Source organism: Mesoplodon bidens (assembly GCF_964165515.1).
Source record: "Mesoplodon bidens genome assembly, chromosome: 11".
In the NCBI taxonomy this organism is placed as follows: Eukaryota; Metazoa; Chordata; class Mammalia; order Artiodactyla; family Ziphiidae; genus Mesoplodon; species Mesoplodon bidens.
Genome location: NC_138167.1, coordinates 40,775,281 through 40,797,899, shown reverse-complemented (window position 1 = coordinate 40,797,899; position 22,619 = coordinate 40,775,281). Strand labels below are relative to the sequence as shown.

The 22,619-nt window shown below is 40.3% G+C and overlaps 1 pseudogene across 1 annotated transcript in view; it reads right to left on the bottom strand.

Annotated features, from left to right (window-relative positions):
• The window catches only part of LOC308625720 (thymidylate synthase-like), a 46,824-nt pseudogene extending 45,044 nt beyond the window's left edge, over positions 1-1,780 (bottom strand). The window contains exons 1-2 of the transcript in view: positions 1,774-1,780; positions 211-299 (exon numbers count right to left, since the gene is read on the bottom strand). The product of the transcript in view is annotated as a thymidylate synthase-like (transcript). The remainder of the gene's footprint in view (positions 1-210; positions 300-1,773) is intronic.
• Between the last annotated feature and the right edge of the window lie 20,839 nt (positions 1,781-22,619).

Sequence of the window (22,619 nt, the reverse complement as noted above, 5' to 3'; positions counted from 1 at the left end):
TTACTTCATGTTTGATGAGCTGATCAACCACCTGTTCCCACCTATGTGGGTCAACTCCTCTGGCACTGCCCTTGGACATGATGGGCTATGTGCGGTATATAGGAAAAAAGAATTCCCGGACAAGATAGGCAGCCATTTCATGCTCCCAGTTCTGCCCAGAGGACAGACTGTGTTTCTCTGCTTCCTTCCCCCCACCTCCATTCATTTTACCTGTCCTGTGTTGTCTTCCCCGCCAGCCTCTTCTATGCCACTTGCTTCTTTAGAAGCTCGGCTTTGAATCTGGGTCTGTCCTAAGTTATCTAAAAGCCAGTGGAGAGGATGACGAGTTGGCCTCTTCTGTCTCATCACAGTGGTCTATTCTTCCTTTAACCTATGACATTCACATGCTTACTACACCTGGCAGTTCTTATAAAATTCGCATGTACATAACTTGTTACCTTAAATGAGCACTTTTTTTTCATGGTAGAGGAAGAAGAGGAACACATTATCCTGGAGTCAGAATTGAACTCAGTTCTCAGACTTTGTCTACTGCTTATTTCCGCCAAACACGTTATGTGCCCTTATAGAACTGCTGGTTGCTCTTTAATTTAGATGCCTATTGTGTAAACCATCAGGCATGAGGAACACACCCTCAAGTCTCCTTCTAGAGAACCTCCCTAGATCTCCTTTTCCTACCTCACCTGTGCTCATTACATTCCTGCCCACATTGCTCCAGGCAGAGGGTGAAAACATTGGAGGGAGATATCGAGGCAGTGAGCGCAAGGCTGGACAACTTTACAAAGTGATCAGTCAGAGCAGAAGACTGTAGATTGTGGTGTAAGTGATTCCTGTCCCACTGTTCACCCATAAAAATGGTGCAGGGTTTAGACTTGCTAAGGGGCTCACAGAATGCTATTGCTGGTCAGAATCTTTGCAATCATATGTGTCCAATCTTTTCATTTTTACAGAAGAGAAATCAGAAGTTCAGGGAGATGTCAGTCTGGGAGTAGAATATGCGTCTCTTGACTCTGCTCATCACAGGGTCTTCTTATTCATGGGTACCTGGCATAGTAAGAGTTGGGGGACAGAAGAGAAAAGTGCAGGGATTTTGGAAAAAGCATTGGTCTGGGAGTTAGGAAATTTCTGTTCTAATACCATTTCTGTCATCAAATATCTGCATGATTTTAGGAAGTCAATTTCCTTCTTTAAGCATCAGTAACCTTATTTATGAATTGATAATGTCTAATGTCTCTTCCATCTCTAAAGTTCCACTGTGTGGTTGCTTTTCTTCTAGCATTTGCTGAGACTTACTATGGGTTAGATCCTGTGCTAAACACATATTTAACCTGTAAACGATTCTGAGGTACGCTCTGTTATTATCCCATTTTACAGATGAGGAATCTGGAAAACAGAGGTTAAATAAATTGCTCAAGTTTCCAGAGCTAATAAGTGGGAGAGTTTGGAACATAACTCCAAAGCACACCCAGTGAGTGGAAGATAAATGTATGCGTGTGTGTGTGTGTCTGTGTGTTTGTGTGTGTGTGTGTACCAGTAAAGGAGTTCCTGAATCTGCTGTATTTACTGGGGCACCAAGGAGGTGTTTAGTATTAAAGGCTGAGAAACATTGAATTGAGTCCTAGGAGCAAATGTAAGATAATAGGTTTTGGGTAAATGTGTTGCCCACTGATGTCAGTTGAAGTCTTTGTGCAGATTGTTGAAAATGAAAGCATTTTCTTATTGAGCTACTGGACACGTGCCTCATAGCTCTTAGTTCATTGATCTCAAAGCACTTACCAGTCATTCTGGCTTCATAAAATGCCTTTGTTCGCTGTCATTTGCAATTACATTTTCCCTGATTGCCTCCTCAAGATAAAATATTTTTCTCCACTTTTCATAAAAAAGAGGCTAAAAATAATAGGCAATATTATAATAGTCAATTCATCATCAGAGAATTGATTTAAGATCTATTATGACAGGCAAGCAAAAATGAAATTTTAATGAAGACTCTTGAACAACACTTTTTCCTCTTTGATTCTTTAATAGACTGACAGTTTGTCATTTTTAAAAGGGTTTGTATTTTGCACTGTCGTTATGCTGGGTATAGCGCCATGTATTCTCTCTTATGAGGTGACGTCTCGAACAGAGCAATACTCCAGTTTTCCCATCTCCCAAGGGAAAATGTGTATAACATCACTTCTTGAAGTGCATGGTTTTTATATAGCAGTAATCCTCAAACTTTTTTCTTTATTGAAGAATAATTTACATGTAGTAAAATGCACAGATCTTAAGTTCAATGATTTCTGATAAATACGTACACCTGGGTTATCATTCAAATAGAGATACGAAACATTTTTTTAATCTTTGAAAGTTCCCATGTGCCCCTTTTTAGTCAAATCCTCCCACCCAAGACAACCACCGTAGATACATTTTTTCCGGCCTATTGTTTGACTTCATATAAATGGAATAATTAGTCAACATATTGTTTTGAGATTCATCCATGTTGTTCCATGTATTCATAGCTTTTCCCTTTTTATTGCTGGGTAATATTCATATCCCATTGTATGAACATACCACAGTTTATTTACTTGCCTGTTGGTAGATGTTTGGGTTGTTTCCAGTTTTTGAGTATTATGAATAAAGGTGCTAGAAATATTCACGTGTAACTGTGTGTCATGCATGTTCATTTCTCTTGGGTATAAACCTCGGAGTGAAATTGCTGGGTCATAGGGTATGTAAGTATTTAACAGTCCTCAAACTTTTGAATCCTGGTCCTACCTATGAAAAATAGTCTAAGAGATTTGCTAATGTAATATGTATCTCTCTGGGGTATGATGTTCCTGATACTCAAGAGCTGATTTATTTTGGGGGGAGGTTAACTTCGAGTCTGCTCAGATCATGAAGACATCCCTTTACCTAGACAGCTGTTTACTTTTTGATTAAATGATAGTTAATAAATTTATCAGTAACTTGTTTAGAGTCTAAGATATCTAAGTCCTGAATGGTAGGAATACAAAGATGTGTGATCCCTACCCTGCAAGAGCTCACGGTCAGGTGGGGAAGACAATCATGTGAACAAACAATTGCAGTCTCACGAAAATGCTGCAATGGCTAGTGTGTCGGAGGAGCATTTATCTCTGTGGAGATCATGAGAGGGTTTACAAAGGAGGAGACATTTGAGCTGAGTTTTGAAGGATGTCTGGAGGTCCAATAGGTGGCAGGGATGTGAGCCATTGCAAGGGGTGGAACATACAGCTTGACACACGAGGGGAACTGCACATTCGAATGACTTATATGGACTTCCAAAGGTGGGCAAAGGTCAGATTCTGAGAGGTTTTGCAAACTCTTTGGACTCATGATTATAGAAATAGTGATTTTTTCAAAGGAAAACAGTATCACAAATTACTGTTGGCTGCACTGGTAAAGAGAACCCTTTACAAACCCAGACTTTTGAATTTCCACCACGTCACTTTGGACTACCCAAGGTGTCAAGAAACCTTATGTTCTATGGTCACATTGGGGGCTCAGGAAAAAGGTCCCCTCTTTTGGGATCACTGGTCTCCATGAGGACAGTCCTGCCTATGTCTCCTCCTCCAAGGAGCCTTTTCCTCAGTTATCCTCTCCTACTCACATCCTTGGTATTAGCACGGAGTGTGAATAAGGGGGATCCTTGTCTCCAACCCCTACTGACACTACCACAATTTTCCTTTCTTCCCTACCTTCTCCAGAACAATAATAGCTCCCTTTTCCCCTTGCCAACTAAGGAAGGACAAAATCTCTTTCCAGGTTATTTTCTTTTTCCATTTTCTTGTGCTCAGTCATTAAATCTGGCCAACCTCCCACTCTCAGCCCCCAGGAGGTGTGTTCATTTCCCAGGTTTGCCAGGCCACTCGAGAAGTCGAGTCTCTGCAGCAATTCACTGGGGATTATAAAGACAAACCCCCCAGCTCATTAGCAAAACTGCTAGTACCCAACTCCTATTGGGTTCTTTTGGTGACACCTTACTCTCTGCTTCTGCCCTGTCCCCAGTGCATTAGCTGCCAGTTTGAGAAAGAAAGGGTGTTAAAGGGTGACCTCTGAAGTGGACATCCTTCTTATTGCCTTTCCTGGGGTGACCATTCTACAGCCTGAAGCAAACCTGGGAATCTTCCACAAGGTCAGTGAGGCATAGATGGTGCTGACTTGTTCTCTGTCTTCACTGAGGACCCAACAAAGGGAAGTGGCTCAAATTGTTGTAGAAAGTGTTAAGTCAACCACATATAGGGCCATGTAATCATCTACCCAAGAGTAGGATAAAATTACCTTCTCAAGGGAATCCTGGAGCTTAAAAATACATTTCAATGATAATTGCAGAGCATTTATTTACTCATTCATTCATCAGATATTTTTTAAGCTCCTGTTGTATGTCAAGGGCTTTTCTAAAAAGGAAACAGAAATCAGTAAGATTTGATTCCTGCTCCCAGTCTAGCTGGAGACACACATGCACACACAGGTAATACCTCACAACATGTTGAGTCTTTTTACAGAGTCATGCACAGCAGGGGTCCCCAACCCCTGGGCTGCAGACTGGTACTGGTCCATGGTCTGTTAGGAACCGGGCCGCAGGGCAGGAGGTGAGCGGCGGGCAAGCGAGTGAAGCTTCATCTACCGCTCCCCATCGCTCCCCATCTCTCGCATCACCTCCTGACCCATCCTCCCCATCGCTCACATTACCAGCTGACCCATCTCCCCTGCCCTGTCCGTGGAAAAATTGTCTTCCACAAAACCGGTCCCTGGTGCCAAAAATGTTGGGGACTGCTGATGTACAGGGTACCTGAGAAGCAGCACAAAACTACCTGGAAGGTTTAAGCAAAGTCTCCCAGAGATGGTGATACTGAGTTGACCTTGAGGACGGGTAGGAGTTCACCAGGTGGGCCTTAGTGCAAAAACCCTTTATCCTTATTCTCCTGACGTCAGAGGCACTGAGGCCTACGATGGAAGAGGTACCATTAAAGGTGGGAAAATGGGAGAGAGAGGACACAGTTTTTCTCATTAAACACTTGTGACTGATATTACTCCAGGTGAGAGTGAAGTCAGTTACCTGTCGTGGGCAGAAGTGGCAGGAGATTTTGTTCAAAGTAAAAATCAAGCTGATGCAGAATCTATATCGTGCCAACTCTGGTGAGAATTTCGGCGGCCATTGCTCTTCACTTAGGGCTCAGAACTCCACTTGAGTTCTGAGGTTCACTGTACTGATCATTGACCATGATGTTGGAAAGGATGTCAGCAAGGGATTTTCTAGTTCTCCAATTTCTTTTGTCACTTTAATTCATTAGTTTAATTAATTAATTAATTTTCTTATTTCTGTTTAGATGTAATTGATATATGCCTCCAATTTTATAGTTGAAGAAACTGACTTGTTCAGTGTCACACTACTGAGGTGGCAGTGGTGTGCATGTCTTTGTGGCTAACAGTCTGAACTGAAAGCAGCAGTAATAAAGGCAGATGACTAGGGGCTTCCCTGGTGGCTCAGTGGTTGAGAATCTGCCTGCCAATGCAGGGGACACGGGTTCGAGTCCTGGTCTGGGAGGATCCCACATGCCACGGAGCAACTAGGCCCGTGAGCCACAACTACTGAGCTTGTGCGTCTGGAGCCTGTGCTCTGCAACAAGAGAGGCCGCGATAGTGAGAGGCCCGTGCACCGCGATGAAGAGTGGCCCCCGCTTGCCACAACTAGAGAAAGCCCTCGCACAGAAACGAAGACCCAACACAGCCAAACATAAATAAATAAATAAATAAATAAATTTATTAAAAAAAAAAAAAGGCAGATGACTAGCCATTAGGTCTATGGCACCTCCAGAGGGTGAGGGAAGGCGGGAGAGGGGCCAGATTTGATCATCACTACTTAGGATAGGGTTGAGAAGGGTGAATCTGGCAGGGACTCACACGGACATCAGCAACACACAGGGCTGTGCTCAATGTGGGCAGGTGGGCTGTAAAGCCGGATCCCTGCTCTGAGCCAGAGGGTGACGAGAGTTACCTCTTCGGGATCTCAACCACACCTTTTGTCTGGCTAATGCCCTTTATCTCCAAATAGTAAAGCCATATCTGGAGCCCTAACCCTGCCTGGCTCCACACTGCTGCAGCCTTCCTCTTGCAGCTGGTCTTAGGGAGTTTTTGCTGCATTTCCTGGGGTGGTGACCTTAAGCCTCCCTGGTGGGTGGACTCTTATTCTGAGCTCACATTATGTGGGGGCAACAATAGGACGATAGCATTTTAGAACTGGAGGCCGGACCACATGAATGTAGATACACAGGAAAGGAAGAAGCTATAGGTTTACAAGATGGGTCGCTCAGGGTACATTTGAGAAGAACCTGGTTTGCTATCTGTTTGCTGAGCTGCGACGACAGAATTATATAGAAAACCAAAGTATACCCGCGAATTACACAAGATAGAAGCTTGTTTGCCTTTCTGGTAAAGTCTGGGCGGCTGGATCAGGAATGTGTCACTCTGTAGTGTCAGAGACCCCTCCTTCTGTCTTTCTGCTTGACTGCGTGTGACCACAACTGCATGGTCCAACATGGCAACCTGGCCATCTAGCTTGCAGGAGAAAGGGATAAAAAGAGGCAAAACCTGCACTCGTGAGGATGACTGAGTTAAAGGTGGTGAATGAAAACTACCACATGCTACAGCTGTCTGCTTCCCATTGGCCATAATGTAGTCCATGCCCACACTTAACTGCAAGGGAGTCTGGGAAATAGTATTTATTCCAGGTAGCCAAGCATCTACCTAAAAATTGGGAGTCCTTATAGCAATCTCTGCCACATATACATTATCTTACTTGATCCTTGCAGTGACTCAGATGGGTGTCATTTGACCCCTTTTTACAAAGGGAAGTAAACATCAAAAGGCCACACAGGTGGAGGTATCAGCACTAGACCCCAGGTTGTCTGATTACTGATGCTGTGTCTGTCTCAATATGTTACGTCCCACCAATGTTTAGCAAGTGCTTCACACATAGTAAGTTCTCAGTAAATGACAGTTATTTCTATTTCTGCAACCATACGTAGTATAAAATAGAGCTCTGCTATTTCTTTGGATTATTTTAGGCTGCCTTTTAGTTCCCAGGGTCCCAGTTTTCTGCACTGTGTACCCTGTCTTGTACTGCAGGATGATTTCAGCCCTGTGACAAGACCATTTTTCTCCCAGGGAAAAGAGTCTACTTAAATATTTGAATTGCTTGGATCTGTATTGCTTTCCAAAGTGAATCAAGCCAATGGTGTATGAAGGGCAATGGATACACCTAATTCTTAATAACTGGATGGGTCTTCTCATTTTGGTCTTGTTAGTCAATTCAGTGCAGTCCACTTAAATCAGGAGAGAGGGGGCATTCGGTTAAATGGCTTTGTTCCCAGCCTTTAGCATCTCTCTTCTGCCCTGGAACATTGTTGGATGAGAGATTTTCTTTTTTTTTTTCTGCCTGAGGTAGCCAATGTGAAGTGGCTTAATTGATTTGTATAAGTTCCATTTCTCTGGGGCCAAAGGTTATGAGATCATATGAGGAAAAGCGTTCATATAGGTGGTTGAATTATTTAATTAATAGACTGATTAACTAATGTAAATCCGGCCCTAGAGGTAGCTCACAATGATTGAGTGTTATGTGAACTGTGCTATCTCCTTATTTTTATTTTATTTTATTTTTTTAATCTCCTTATTTTGCTTTTAAAAATCATCTTGTCCTGTGCCTGAGAATGTACCATGGACAGCAAATTAAATATTAATTGTCTGCAGTTCAAATGCATTGTCTTACACTTGTTTAATCTTCCTATAGCCAGTTATATATTATCTGACTAAAAGAAAGGCCTTGGGGTCTATATATATTTAAAAAGTCACTTTATTATGGTCATAACATTTTCTCACTAAGATTTTTCTCTCCTCTTTATTTCCCCTTTAGGTCTTACCAAAGAAAATATAACTCTAGAGTGTTTTGTACAAAAAAGTACATGAGCATACAAACAGAACGTTAATTTATTGAATTGGATAATTTATCTCTACATCCCCAAACACTTTGCTAAGAAGTGTGTTATTTCCAAACCTCAGTTAGTAAAGCTGCTTCCAGAAGCCTTGGTCATTGCTCTACTCAGAGACAGTGGGAGATGTGAAAACAAGAGCCTGGTCTCTGAGAGGGGGTTGGTTGTAGGTGGTGGTTGGGACCCAGCCCTTGTCACTAGCCTGTCTGCCTTTGAATCTCAGATTTTCTAGTTGCCAGCCATGTCACCTTAGGCAATTTACTTAGTTTCTCTGTTTTAAATTACTATCTGTAAATTTGGGCTGACAGTAATAATACCTAATGTGTAGGCTTTTGAGGATTAAAAATAAACATGTATTATATTTATACAGTGCCTGACACATATAGTAACTGCTACATTAAGTGTATACTATAAACATTTGGTCTTTTTCTCTAAGGCATGGTTTTTACTTGACATGAACATTAATAGGAGACATATAGCATCTCCAAGATGGCCTGAAAGACACACAACACCACTGCAAATGGCCTGATGCAGCTTCTGATTTGGCCATTTATCTCTCAGGATGGCTCAGGCTCACGTGAGTTGAGGCCAGAGTGGAGTTGTCATGAGCAAAGGCTTTTGGAGTTGAACAGGTAGGGATTAAATCTTGGCTCTGCCACTTGTCAGCTGGGTGACCTTAGGCAGGTCCCTTATTTCTTCTGAGTCATGGTTTCTTCACCTGTGAAGGATCACTGAGGAGGGATTAAAAGAGGCGAAGTATGGAAAGCACTTTGCACAGTACCTTGTTGGTCCATGGTAAGTGCTCAGTAAAGGCTAGTTTTTTTTAACCTTTAATATTTTATTTTTAAAATTTTACTTTTACATTCTTTATTTTTACACAGTTTTAAAGGTTATTTTCCATTTATAGTTATTACAAAATATTGGCTGTATTCCCTATCTTGTACAATACATCCTTGAGCCTATCTTACACCCAGTAGTTTGTACCTCTCACTCCCCCATCCCTATATTACTCCCCCCATCACTAGTAACCACTAGTTTTTTTTCTATATCTGTGAGTCTGCTTCTTTTATGTTATATTCACTAGTTTGTTGTATTTTTGAGATTCCACATATAAGCAATATCACACAGTATTTATCTTTCTCTATCTGACATATTTCACATAGCATAATGCCCTCCAAGTCCATCCATGTTTCTTCAAATGGCAAAATTTCATTCTTTTTTTATGGCTGAGTAGTATTCCATTGTATATATTTACCACATCTTCTTTATCGATTCATCTATTGATGGACACTTAGGTTGTTTCCATGTCTTGGCAATTGTAAATAATGCTGCTGTGAACATTGGGGTGTATTTATCTTTTCGAATTAGTGTTTTTGGTTTTTTTGAGTATATACCCAGGAGTGGAATTGCTGGGTCACATGGTAGTTTTATTTTTCGTTTTTTGAGAAACCTCCATAATGTTTTCAACAGTGACTGTACCAATTTACAGTCCCACCAACAGTGTACAAAGGTTCCCTTTTCTCTGCATCCTTGCCAACATTTGTTATTTGTAGACTTTTTGATGATAGCCATTCCGATAGGTTTGAGGTGATACCTCATTGTCGGTTTTTTTTAAAAGATAAATTTTATTATTTATTTACTTAATTCATTTTTGGCTGCGTCGGGTCCTTGTTACAGCATGTGGGATCTTCATTGAGGCATGCGGGATCTTTCGTTGTGGTGTGTGGGCTCTATGTTGCAGCATGCGGGCTTCTCTCTAGTTGTGGTGTGCGGGTTTTTTCTTCTCTAGTTGTAGTGCATAGGCTCCAGGGTGTGTGGGCTCTGTAGTTGCGGTGCGCGGGTTCCAGAGCTTGTGGGCTCTGTAGTTTGCAACACACGGGCTCTAGTTGACGCGTGCAAGCTCAGTAGTTGTGGCATGTGGGCTTAGTTGCCCCGCGGCATGTGGGATTTTCCCTGACCAGGGATCGAACCCGTGTCCCCTGCATTGGAAGGCGTATTCTTTACCACTGGACCACCAGGGAAGTCCCTCTCATTGTGGTTTTATTTATTTACTTATTATTGCTTCAGTAGTTGCACCACGCGGGCTCAGTAGTTGTGGCTTGCGAGCTCTAGAGTGCAGGCTCAGTAGTTGTGGCAAACGGGCTTCTCATTGCGGTGGCTTCTCTTGTTGTGGAGAACGGGCTCTAGGTGCGTGGGCTTCAGTAGTTGTGGCTCACGGGCTCTAGAGTGCAGGCTCAGTAGTTGTGGCGCACGGGCTTAGTTGCTCCGCGGCATGTAGGATCTTCCCGGACCAGGGCTTGAACCTGTGTCCCCTGCACTGGCAGGCGGATTGTTAACCACTGCGCCACCAGGGAATCCCCCTCTCACTTTGGTTTTGATTTGCATTTCCCTGATGATTAGCGATGTTGATTTAAGTGCTCAATAAAAGCTAGCTTTTTTGTTTTTGTTTTTTTAATCATTGTGACTAAGTCCCAGAGGGAGACAATCCAAAAGCTTAGATTAAGAAGGGCCGAACAGCATTTTCTGCCTTTATGTCTTTATTTTCCCTCGGTGTAAAGTTAAAACAAATCCTTTGCTCAAAAAATGTCTCCAGGGCTTCCCTGGTGGTGCAGTGGTTGGGGGTCCGCCTGCTGATGCGGGGGACGCGGGTTTGTGCCCCGGTCCGGGAGGATCCCACAAGCCGTGGAGCGGCTGGGCCCGTGGGCCATGGCCGCTGGGCCTGCGTGTCCGGAGCCTGTGCTCCGCAGCGGGAGAGGCCACAGCAGTGAGAGGCCCGCGTACCGCAAAAAAAAAAAAAAAAAAAAAAAATGTCTCCAAAAGCTACTAATGTTAGCTGCATGTTGACTAGTTAAATTCAGTTATTCAGGATAGGTGGGAAACCTTTTGATAAACTGGACCAAATTACAGCTGAACTTTCCAATTCATAAAACATATCGAAATTTCACTGTAGGGCTGTGTCTGTGTACGTAAAATTAAAAAACCTACATTCTTCTCAATCACCATTTTGATGGAATTTTTAAACTTTTCAAACAGTTGTTTTTCTGCCATGTTATAAGAGAAGGAAAAAATTAAGCTATATACACATTTAAATGCAAAAATCACTACTGTTGATAATTTGCCTCCAATATTGTACAATACAGTTGTAACTATTGTGAGGTGGAGCATAATTATATGAATGGTGTTGAATACAGCTGGCTTGTAGCTGTAACAATCACTGTTTGCTATTATAGTTGTCATATTTTGGATAACATATCACATCAACAAACATTTATTGTATTTTATAAGCAAAGGAGCATGATAAACTCAGAAAGAAACTTAAAGCAAAGCCTTGAAAACTTGTCTTAAATAAATGGCTTTTTATTTCAACCCAGTTCTAATACTTACCCAAGAGTGAAAGAAATTTTCTCTGATGGGACATGATGTGAAAAGTGATGGGGAAAGTAACTGAGTTCCAGAAGCCTGGGAACAAAGCTGTGGCCCTCGCCCCTCCCTTTGCTTCCCTGGGTACCATCAGTTCCTGTCCTGGAAGATACATCAGCTTCTTGGAGAAACCACCTGTTCACTCTTAATGACTCCGTGGTTTGCTGGTGGTTTGAGAGAGACGTTAGTGCCAAGAGTTTGTTCAGTCCATCTAGGCTGTTCAATAAATATCAATTAATGATCAGAAGACTTTATTAAAGAGATCCCAGCTTTCAAAATTGACTTCACTGTAACTCTTTTTATTTAAAAAATAGATCTTTTTATTAAAAAAATTTACATAAAAACTATTCAAAATAAAACAGATTAAAATGGTTTACAGTGAAAAAATTAGAAAATATTACTATAGTACAATCACTATATTGTACACCTGTACATTTAATATTATACATCAACTATACTTCAATAAAAAATAAAGTAAATTGAAAAAATAGAATAAAAAAATAGAAAATATTATAAACATAAAAAGGTAAATAAGACCCAGCATCACAAATTGATTTGTAAATCCTATTAATATCATGGTGTATATCTTATTATAAGGACTTTAAAAAACATATAGTCTGGGAACTAAGAAACTAAGGAAACCTGGAATGAAACTATATTATTTTAAATGAAAAGTGCTGAAACGGAGCACTCAGGATTAACTGGTCTCCAGTTCTAGCCTTTTCTGTCCTCCAGTACCCTTTTCTTCACACCACTTTGTTCATGTTGCTTTCCTTACTGTCTCCCAATTAAACATTTTAAGTTTAAATCTAACTTGCTATCATGACATAATAGGAATAGTAATAATAACAGTTACCGTTTATTGTTAGCCAACTATATACTAAGCACCATGTTGGGTTTTCTAACATTCCATCCTCACAACTACTATATGAGGCATGTATCCTCATTTCACAGATTAAAAAAAGATGAAATGCAAGGAGTTGATTATCTTGTCCAAAGTTGCACGTTAAGTGGCAGACTGGCAAAATCAAATTGCCACCTGACATTTAAGGTCTTCTTTCATCTGGACCATACTTCTATTAAGTGTTTCTTAATAGAAATAGTAACTATAGGTCTATTTACTGCCCTCTAAACTCTCTGTCAGGGTTCTGTGTACTAATGTTCCATTCCATGAGAGCCAGTTAAGTCCTATCTTCATTTATCCATCCATCCATTCATTCCTTTAACCTTTATTGCACACCTCAGTATGCCGGGCATTGTGCTAGGTGCCACTGTGAATCATTTCCCAGTTTTTGTTGACTGGTCCCTGATTGTTAGGTTGTGTTTGTATATTTTGTATATTTCTCCCCAGCTAGATTGTAACCAACTAGCAGTGGGAACCTTTAGGGAACATTTGAGAAGGGAATGCCATCTTTGTTATTATAATGACTGTGATGTATGTTATAATGAGGTGCCATTGGTATTAGTGCCTGGAGGCCTGGGATATTAAATATTGCACAATGTATGGAATAGTGCTGCACAGTAGAGCATTGTCCCACCCAAAATGACGGTAGTGACCTCCTCCAGAAGCACTGCTGCAAGTGGATCTAAGGGCATATGTCTTTCTTTTAATAAGTTCTCTGTATCTTTATCAAGCCTGGTATACTACTCATTGAAAGCATTGGTTTTCTGTAATGACAGTGTTCTCTTGATTAACCAAAAAGTTTAAGTGAGACATTCAGAGAGATGCATTCATGGAGACACGGAATGTGATGATTTCTAGGACTGATTTATTTTTTTATTTTTGCTTTAAAAATAATTTATTAGTTTTGGATCGCAAAATATAGGGAAGACACAAGGGCAATGCCTGTGACCCCTTGGGCCACACTTCCCTTCCATAAACACCTTTTAAAACCCCAGACTCGTGCTGCCCAAGCATTCTCTCACATCCTGTGTCTGCTGCATTAGCACGCAGATCCTTAACCACTGCACCACCAGGGAAGTCCCAGAAGAAGGAGTATAGTACCTGACCATGTGCGAAGCTTAAATAGACTCTCTAGGACTGATTTAGATGAAAGAAAATTATGCTTTCTAAAGCAAATAGGAAATTTCTCTTCACCCATATGTGAAAACTTGAGACTATAGGAATGTAGAAACTCCTTCCTTGACTCATGAAACATTCCCCTCAAATATTTTTATGTACCTCCTAAAGAAGATGGTAGAGTTCACTGCTGTTACTAAGGTTACTTGTTTTCTAGTCACCAGGCTGTGAGCCAAGGCCACAGCCCCTTCAAGATCCATTGATTTTAAGCAGACTAACAACATGCTTTGATAAATGGTATTTGAGAGAAACAATATCCTCATCTGTAGTGGATATTTGTCATTTTTGTTTGGTGCCCCAGTATTTAAACTTCTTTCTTATTCTTGGGGAGTCCTTGATCAGGTGTAGTCTTGGTGGAAGGCAGGATTTCCATCTCACCACTTCGTAGCTGCCAGGACATGAGCACGGGATTTAGCGTGGACGATCAGGTACTGTGGCCCGGACCTTGGCTCTCAAGTGAGTGACTCAAAGACGAAAGGTCAGCTGGAACTTATTCCTGTCAGTAGGAAGCGATGCCTGGTGTTGGTGGTGGCGGTGCTCTGCAGCAGGGGTGGTGGTAGCCTAGCTGACTGTTCTCGTTTGGAGATAATGTCTCTTCTGCTTCTTGTTCCTCTAGAGCTTCCTGGGGTCTTTGTCTGTTTGGGCTGCTATAACAAAATACCATAGACTGGGTGGCTTATAAACCATAGAAACATTTCTCACAGTTCTGGAAGCTGGAAGTCTGAGATAAAGGTGCCAGCATAGTTGAGTGAAGGCCTACTTCTGCGTTCCAGACTTCCTGTATCCTCACATGGTGGAAGGGCCTAGGGACCCCTGTGGGTCTCTTTTATAGGAGCATTAATCCAAAATTCTGGAGGGCACCACCCTCATGACCTAATCACCTCCTAAAGCCCCTGCCTCCTAATACCATCACATCGGGCATTAGGACTTCAAGATGTGAGTTTCAGGGAGGACAGAACCATTCAAATCATAATACTGGGTTACTGTGGCAGAGACTACCAGATTCCTCAGTATCCTTTCTCTCTTTTTTTATTTTAAGAAAAAGACCCCCTACATCCTAAATTTTAGCTTGGTATTGAGCTACCTAGCTGGAGACTAGATTTTTCCAGCTTCTCTTGCAGCTAGGGGTGACAAGGTGACTGATTTTGGCCAGTTGCCAGTAGGTGGGAGTCATGTGCACAACTTTCAGGTCACATCTTTAAAGGAAGCTGTTTACTCTTTATTGCCTCTTTCTCCTTGGCTGGAGCCTGGATGTGGTGCTGGTAATGCCACCTTGCAGATTAAGACAGTGTCTTAGAGAATGGAAAGCCAAGTGGAAGAAGCCTGGGTAGAGCAGCCTACACTCCTGTTTTCTTCTCCCTACACAGGAAAGAAACAAATTTTCTATGTTGGTTAAGTCACTGTTGTCTGGCCTGTACTAAAGAAGGAGGATCCATATCCTAATTAGTAGAGAGACTGCCCATTTTCTAAGCCTAGTCCACCAACCTCCTGTTGTTCCATAACAGGAGGTTGTTCCATAGCAGTACTTTCCAACAAACTCCCTTTTGTTTAGAATTGTCAGAATCTATTTCTGTTTTTTTTGCAACTGTTAATAGGAATATTTTAGATAGATACACCTAAAAATGTGGAATTGGCTGATCCCAGGGAGCTGAGTGGAGAGAACGAGGTCTCACTATCCAAGTCTGGAAAATCATCTGTTCTTACTACTAGTAGTGGAACATCTGGTTGACCTAAGACCTGACCTATAATTTAGTTCTTCGATCTTTTGCCTACAGGGGCAGCAGCGTTAGGAAACTTAGTAGAAAAAATTAAGGATGTTGGCGTATTTTGACTCCTTCTTGCAAACTTTAGTAAGGTCTTACTGAAAGGAGTTTGCTTAGCCTGTAATTGAAAAGAGAGGGAAAAACCTGGAAACTTTGCAGAGAGGCCTTTGATGTAGTGGTCTATAATCCAAAGTGGTTTAAGGTGTAGCAGGTTTCAAAAATATCTTTCCCAAGCTAAAGTTAGTACAAGCAAAAGCAAGGAAGTAAAAGACTCAGCTGCAGATAAGGTCAGAGCTGAGAGAAGCATGATTCCCCCAGACTCCTCCCAGGCACCTCCTGCTATGTACTCCCTGCTGGAGAGCAGAAACAGTTACTGCTCTCAGGAGGGCACAGCTGGGATTGGACCCTTGGAGAGGAGTCTATTAATGGTGGCTTCCTTGCACAGTCTGCTTGGAATTGCCCCAAGGTAAAGGCCACTAAATCAAGGGCAGATCATCAGAAGAAAAAAGTTCTTAGTCTTAGACTTAAAGTCTACAATATGACAAGATATATGTCTTGGTTACTAGTCACATTGATTGGTTCAGGGATAAGCACAGGATTCCCACAATTGAGAGTTAAGGAGATGTTTCTAGAATCTTCTGGAAAGGGAGCTTTCCTGAGGTTCCTCGGGTGGTACTAGAAAACTGCCCTTTGCCCCTGAGCTTGAATAAGGAAGCATGTAACCCTGGGACCTCCCTGTGACTATGAGAGAGCCAGGCCTAGGATAAACCTGACCCTCTGGGAGTCAGAGAAGAGAGATGGAAAGACATTTTTTTCTCTAATATGGTCGAGTGGCACATCAGGTCTAGCCTAAAGTCTCTTTATCTCTGGACTTTTTAGTTAATGGAGCTAATAAGTCTACTTTGCTATTAATCCAGGCTAAACGGAATTTTCTTCTACTTGCAGCAGAAAGTAAAAGTGATATCTTTTTCTCAGTCATCTAACTTAGCAGTTTGGCCTTTTAACATTTGACAATCTGCAGGGTCAATACCAGTATTACTGAAACTAGTTTATGACAGGTCTTGCCAATGAGAGATTCTTGTAAGTGCTGAATATCTAACACTAAGTTCAACCTTCTTCTGGGACTTCCCTGGTGGTGCAGTGGTTAAGGATCTGCGTGCTAATGCAGCGGACATGGGTTCGAGCCCTGGTCCGGGAAGATCCCACATGCCGCGGAGCAACTAACCCTGTGTGTCACAACTACTGAGCCTGTGTTCTAGAGCCATCGAGCCACAACTACTGAGCCTGTGTGCCACAACGACTGAAGCCCATGCGCCTAGAGCCTGTGCTCTGCAAAAAGAGAAGCCACTGCAATGAGAAGCCTGCGCACTGCAACAAAGAGTAGCCCCTGTTCGCCGCAACTAGAGAAAGCCCGTGTGCAACAACAAAGACCCAACTCAGCAAAAATAAATAAAGAAAGAAAGAAAGAAAGAAAAAGAAGTTCAACCTTCTTCCATGAATTCAGTACCATCTTAGTTAAGATCTGAGTGGCTCTTCCAGACATCGCTAAAACCCCAGACACCTCTCTTCCACCTTTATGGTTAGTCCAGTCAACTGTGTCAATAATATTCCAATTTTACGTGGTACCTGGGGCAGAGCACTTCCCAAAGATTTGCCTCAAACTTTCTACTTGCAACAGGAGCTTTTGTCATCATTTCTTCCAGCCTTTAGTGAAGTCATCATAACAACCACCATATTTAATGTTTCTCTTCCTTTGCCTTGGGCAAGATTTGGAGATAACAATTTGTTCTTGCATAAATAGCACTAAAACTGGTATGCACCTTTCTCAGACCACAAAGTTTACATTATTGCACCAAATGGGATATTTATTCATGCAAAATTGCTGTGAAAGTTATTGTTTCAAAAATGGAGCCAGGTTGTTCTTTAATGTGGTTAGTAAAGGTCAGTGAGGAACCTGCTCATTTAATAATTCTTGAATGGGGTATTTGAGTGATGACTGAATTTCATCATAGCCAATCATTTCTGTCCAAATAGATTACAGGGGCACTGGGTCATTTCCTCTTTAAAGCAGTCACCTGTCTGAGGGCCAAACCTTCTACGTTTACTTACCAGGGTGAGAGGTCCAAATCTGCATTGTTCATATGAAAAAAAGAATCCGCCTCATAAACAGGGCCCAGAAAAGAGCAGTGACACCTGAATGCTGCATTTTTTTTTTTTTTTTTCAGTAGAGAATTAAGGACAGAATAACTGATGACCCTCTCTAGGTCTTTGGTCAGTTTTGAGATTTTCTCCTCATTGCATGTTTTTAAGGAACCTAAAATTAGGTCTAACCGAAACAAGGAAATTACCCCAAGTTGTGGCAAGTGCCTGTTATGCTGGTGAAAATCCTCTGGCAGGGGAGGTGATGCTCTTTCCTAATCCTAACAAGTAAACGATGAACCACGGATGCTGTTTACTTTCTTTTGGGGCTCAGCAAAGTTAGTGTTTATCCAGTGATTTCAAAATGACCTGATGAGAATACTCTTTGGAGTAAGTCATAGGGTGTGCAGAAAGGAAATACATTTTGCTTTAACGCCCCTTCTGCTCAGAAACGATGATCTGTGCCCTAGGCTATCAAACATCGTGCACAAAATTATTCACAAAGGGTTTATGGTTCAAGTGGTAAATTCAGGCATTTGCAAAATGTTGACCCAAGTGAGTCAGCATGGAAAGCTTGATCTTTCAGTTTGATGAAAATGTAATTTTATGGACATCAAGTTGAAGTTCAAAAGTGACATATCATGTCACACAGATAAATCGTTTTGCCAAAAACAATGCCATAATTCATGAGCACTTGTCTGGCTAGTGGTACCTATCTGGCTGATAAAGCGAAATACTTGCCAGTAAATACAATCTTTATCCCATATTATACATTTAGTCTTTTCTGAATAATAAAGATTGTCCTATTTTTTTGATTTTTCAAATTGTTAATTTAATTTTTTTATTGTTTGAATTTATATTTTATTTTATACAGTTCTTATTAGTTATCTATTTTATACATATTAGTGTGTATATGTCAATCCCAATCTCCCAGTTCATCGCACCACCACCACACCCCCTTGCTCTCCCCCCTTGGTGTCCATATGTTTGTCCTCTACATCTGTGTCTCTATTTCTGCCTTTCAGACAGGTTCATCTGTACCATTTTCTAGATTCCACATATATGCGCTAATATACAATATTTGTTTTTCTCTTTCTGACTTCACTCTGTATGACAGTCTCTAGGTCCATCCACGTCTCTACAAATGACCCAATTTTGTTCCTTTTTATGGCTGAGTAATATTCCATTGTATATATGCACCACATCTTCTTTATCCATTTGTCTGTTGATGGGGATCTAGGTGGCTTCCATGCCCTGGCTATTGTAAATAGTGCTGCAACAAACATTGGGGTGCATATGTCTCTTTGAATTATGGTTTTCTCTGGGTATATGCCCAGTAGTGGGATTGCTGTGTCATATGGTAACTCTATTATTAGTTTTTTAAGGAACCTCCATACTGTTCTCCATAGTGGCTGTATCAATTTACATTCCAACAGTGCAAGAGGGTTCCCTTTTCTCTACACCCTCTCCAGCATTTGTTGTTTGTAGATTTTCTGATGATGCCCATTCTAACTGGTGTGAGGTGATACCTCATTGTAGTTTTGATTTGCATTTCTCTAATAATTAGTGATGTTGAGCAGTTCTTCATGTGCTTCTTGGCCATCTGTATGTGTTCTTTGGAGAAATGTCTATTTAGGTCTTCTGCCCATTTTTGGATTGGGCTGTCTGTTTTTTTAATATTGAGCTGTATGAGCTGTTTATATATTTTGGAGATTAATCCTTTGCCTGTTGATTTGTTTGCAAATATTTTCTCCCATTCTGAGTGTTGTATTTTCATCTTGTTTATAGTTTCCTTTGCTGTGCAAAAGCTTTGAAGTTTCATTAGGTCCCATTTGTTTATTTTTGTTTTTATTTCCATTATTATAGGAGGTGGGTCAAAAAAGATCTTGCTGTGATTTATGTCAAAGAGTGTTCGTCCAATGTTTTCCTCTAAGAGTTTTATAGTGTCCAGTCTTACATTTAGGTCTTTAATCCATTTTGAGTTTATTTTTGTGTATGGTGTTATGGAGTGTTCTAATTTCATTCTTTTACATGTGGCTGTCCAGTTTTCCCAGCACCACTTATTGAAGAGACTGTCTATCCTCCATTGTATATCCTTGCCTCCTTTGATATAGATTAGTTGACCATAGGTGCGTGGGTATATCTCTGGGCTTTCTATCCTGTTCCATTGATCTATATTTCTGTTTTTGTGCCAGTACCATATTGTCTTGGTTACTGTAGCTTTGTAGTATAGTCTGAAGTCAGGGAGTCTGATTCTTCCAGCTCCATTTTTCCCCTTAAGATTACTTTGGCTATTTGGTGTCTTTTGTGTCTCCATACAAATTTTAAGATATTTTGTTCTAGTTCTGTAAAAAGTGCCATTGGTAATTTGCTAGGGATTGCATTGAGTCTGTAGATTGCTTTGGGAAATATAGTCATTTTCACAATATTGAGACTTCCAATCCAAGAACATGGTATATCTCTCCATCTGTTTGTGTCATCTTCGATTTCTTTCATCTGTGTCTTATAGTTTTCTGAGTACAGGTCTTTTACCTCCTTAGGTAGGTTTATTCCTAGGTATTTTATTCTTTTTGTTGCAGTGGTGAATGGGATTGTTTCCTTACTTGCTCTTTCTGATCTTTCATTGTTAGTGTATAGGAATGCAAGAGATTTCTGTGCATTAATTTTGTATCCTGCAACTTTACCAAATTCATTAATTAGCTCTAGTAATTTTCTGGTGGAATCTTTAGGATTCTCTATGTATAGTATCATGTCATCTGCAAACAGTGACAGTTTTATTTCTTCTTTTCCAATTTGTATTCCTTGTATTTCTTTTTCTTCTCTGATTGCCATGGCTAGGACTTCCAAAACTATGTTGAATAATAGTGGTGAGAGTGGACATCCTTGTCTTGTTCCTGATCTTAGAGGAAATGCTTTCAGTTTTTCACCATTGAGAATGATGTTTGCTGTGGGTTTGTCATATATGGCCTTTATTATGTTGAGGTAGGTTCCCTCTATGCCCACTTTCTGGAGAGTTTTTATCATAAATGGATGTTGAATTTTGTGAAAAACTTTTTCTGCATCTATTGAGATGATCATATGGTTTTTATTTTTCAATTTGTTAAAATGATGTATCACATTGATTGATTTGTGTATATTGAAGAATCCTTGCATCTCTGGGATCAATCCCACTTGATCATGGTGTATGATCCTTTTTATGTGCTGTTGGATTTTGTTTGCTAGTATTTTGTTAGGATTTTTGCATCTATATTCATGAGTGATATTGGTCTGTAATTTTCTTTTTTTGTAGTATCTTTGTCTGGTTTTGGTATCAGGGTGATGGTGGCCTTGTAGAATGAGTTTAGGAGTGTTCCTTCCTCTGCAATTTTTTGGAAGAATTTGAGAAGGTTAGATGTTAGCTCTTCTAGAAGGTTAGATGTTAGCTCTTCTCTAAATGTTTGATAGAATTTGCCTGTGAAGCCATCTGGTCCTACACTTTTGTTTGTTGTAAGATTTTTAATCACAGTTTCAATTTCATTTCTTGTGATTGGCCTGTTCATATTTTCTCATTCTTCCTGGTTCAGTCTTGGAAGGTTATACCTTTCTAAGAATTTGTCCCTTTCTTCCAGATTGTCCATTTTATTGGCATAGAGTTTTTTGTAGTAGTCTCTTAGGATGCTTTGTATTTCTGTGGTGTCCATTGTAACTTCTTTTTCATTTCTAATTTTATTGATTTGAGTCCTCTCCCTCTTTTTCTTGATGAATCTGGCTAATGGTTTATCCAATTTGTTTATCTTCTCAAAGAAACAGCTTTTAGTTTTATTGATCTTTGCTAATGTTTTCTTTGTTTCTATTTCATTTATTTCTGCTCTGAGCTTTATGATGTCTTTCCTCCTACTAACTTTGGGTTTTGTTTATTCATCTTTCTCTAGTTCCTTTAGGGGTAAGGCTAGATTCTTTTTTGAGATTTTTCTTGTTTCTTGAGGTAGGATTGTATTGCTATAAAATTCCCTCTTAGAACTGCTTTTGCTGCATCCCACAGGTTTTGGATCGTTGTGTTTTCGTTGTTATTTGTCTCTAGGTATTTTTTAATTTCCTCTTTGATTTCTTCAGTGACCTCTTGGTTGTTTAGTAACATACTGTTTAGCCTCCATGTGTTTGTGTTTTTTACTTTTTTCCTCCGTAATTGATTTCTAATCTCATAGCATTGTGGTCGGAAAATATGCTTGATAAGGTTTCAATTTTCTTAAATTTACCAAGGCTTGATTTGTGACCCAAGATGTGATCTATCCTGGCAAATATTCAGTGTGCATTTGCGAAGAAAGTGTAATCCACTGTTTTTGGATGGAATGTCCTGTAAATATCAATTAAATGTATCTGGTCTATTTTGTCATTTAAAGCTTGTGTTTCCTTATTAATTTTCTGTCTGGATGATCTGTCCATTGGTGTAAGTGAGGTGTTAAAATCCCCCACTATTATTGTGTTACTGTCGATTTCCTCTTTTATAGCTGTTAGCATTTGCCTTATGTATTGAGGTGCTCCTATGTTGGGTGCATATATATTTATAATTGTTATATCTTCTTCTTGGATTGATTCATTGATCATTATGTAGTGTCCTTCCTTGTCTCTTGTAACATTATTTATTTTAAAGTCTGTGTTATCTGATATGAGTATTGCTACTCCAGCTTTCTTTTGACTTCCATTTGCATGGAATATCTTTTTCCATTCCCTCACTTTCAGTCTGTATGTGTCCCTAGGTCTGAAGTGGGTCTCTTGTAGAAGGCATATATATGGGTCTTGTTTTTGTATTCATTCAGAAAGCCTGTGTCTTTGGTTGGAGCATATAATCCATTCACATTTAAGGTAATTATCAATATGTATGTTCCTATTACATTTTCTTAATTGTTTTGGGTTTGTTTTTGTAGGTCCTTTTCTTCTCTTTTGTTTCCCACTTAGAGAAGTTTCTTTAGCATTTATTGTAGAGCTGGTTTGGTGGTGCTGAATTCTCTTAGCTTTTGCTTGTCCATAAAGCTTTTGATTTCTCTGTTGAATCTGAATGAGATCCTTGCTGGGTAGAGTAATCTTGGTTGTAGGTTCTTCCCGTTCATCACCTTAAATATAGTGCCACTGCCTTCTGGCTTGTAGAGTTTCTGCTGAGAAATCAGCTGTTAACCTTATGGGAGTTCCCTTTTATGTTATGTGCTGTTTTTCCCTTGTTGCTTTTAATAATTTTTCTTTGTTTTTTGATTTTTG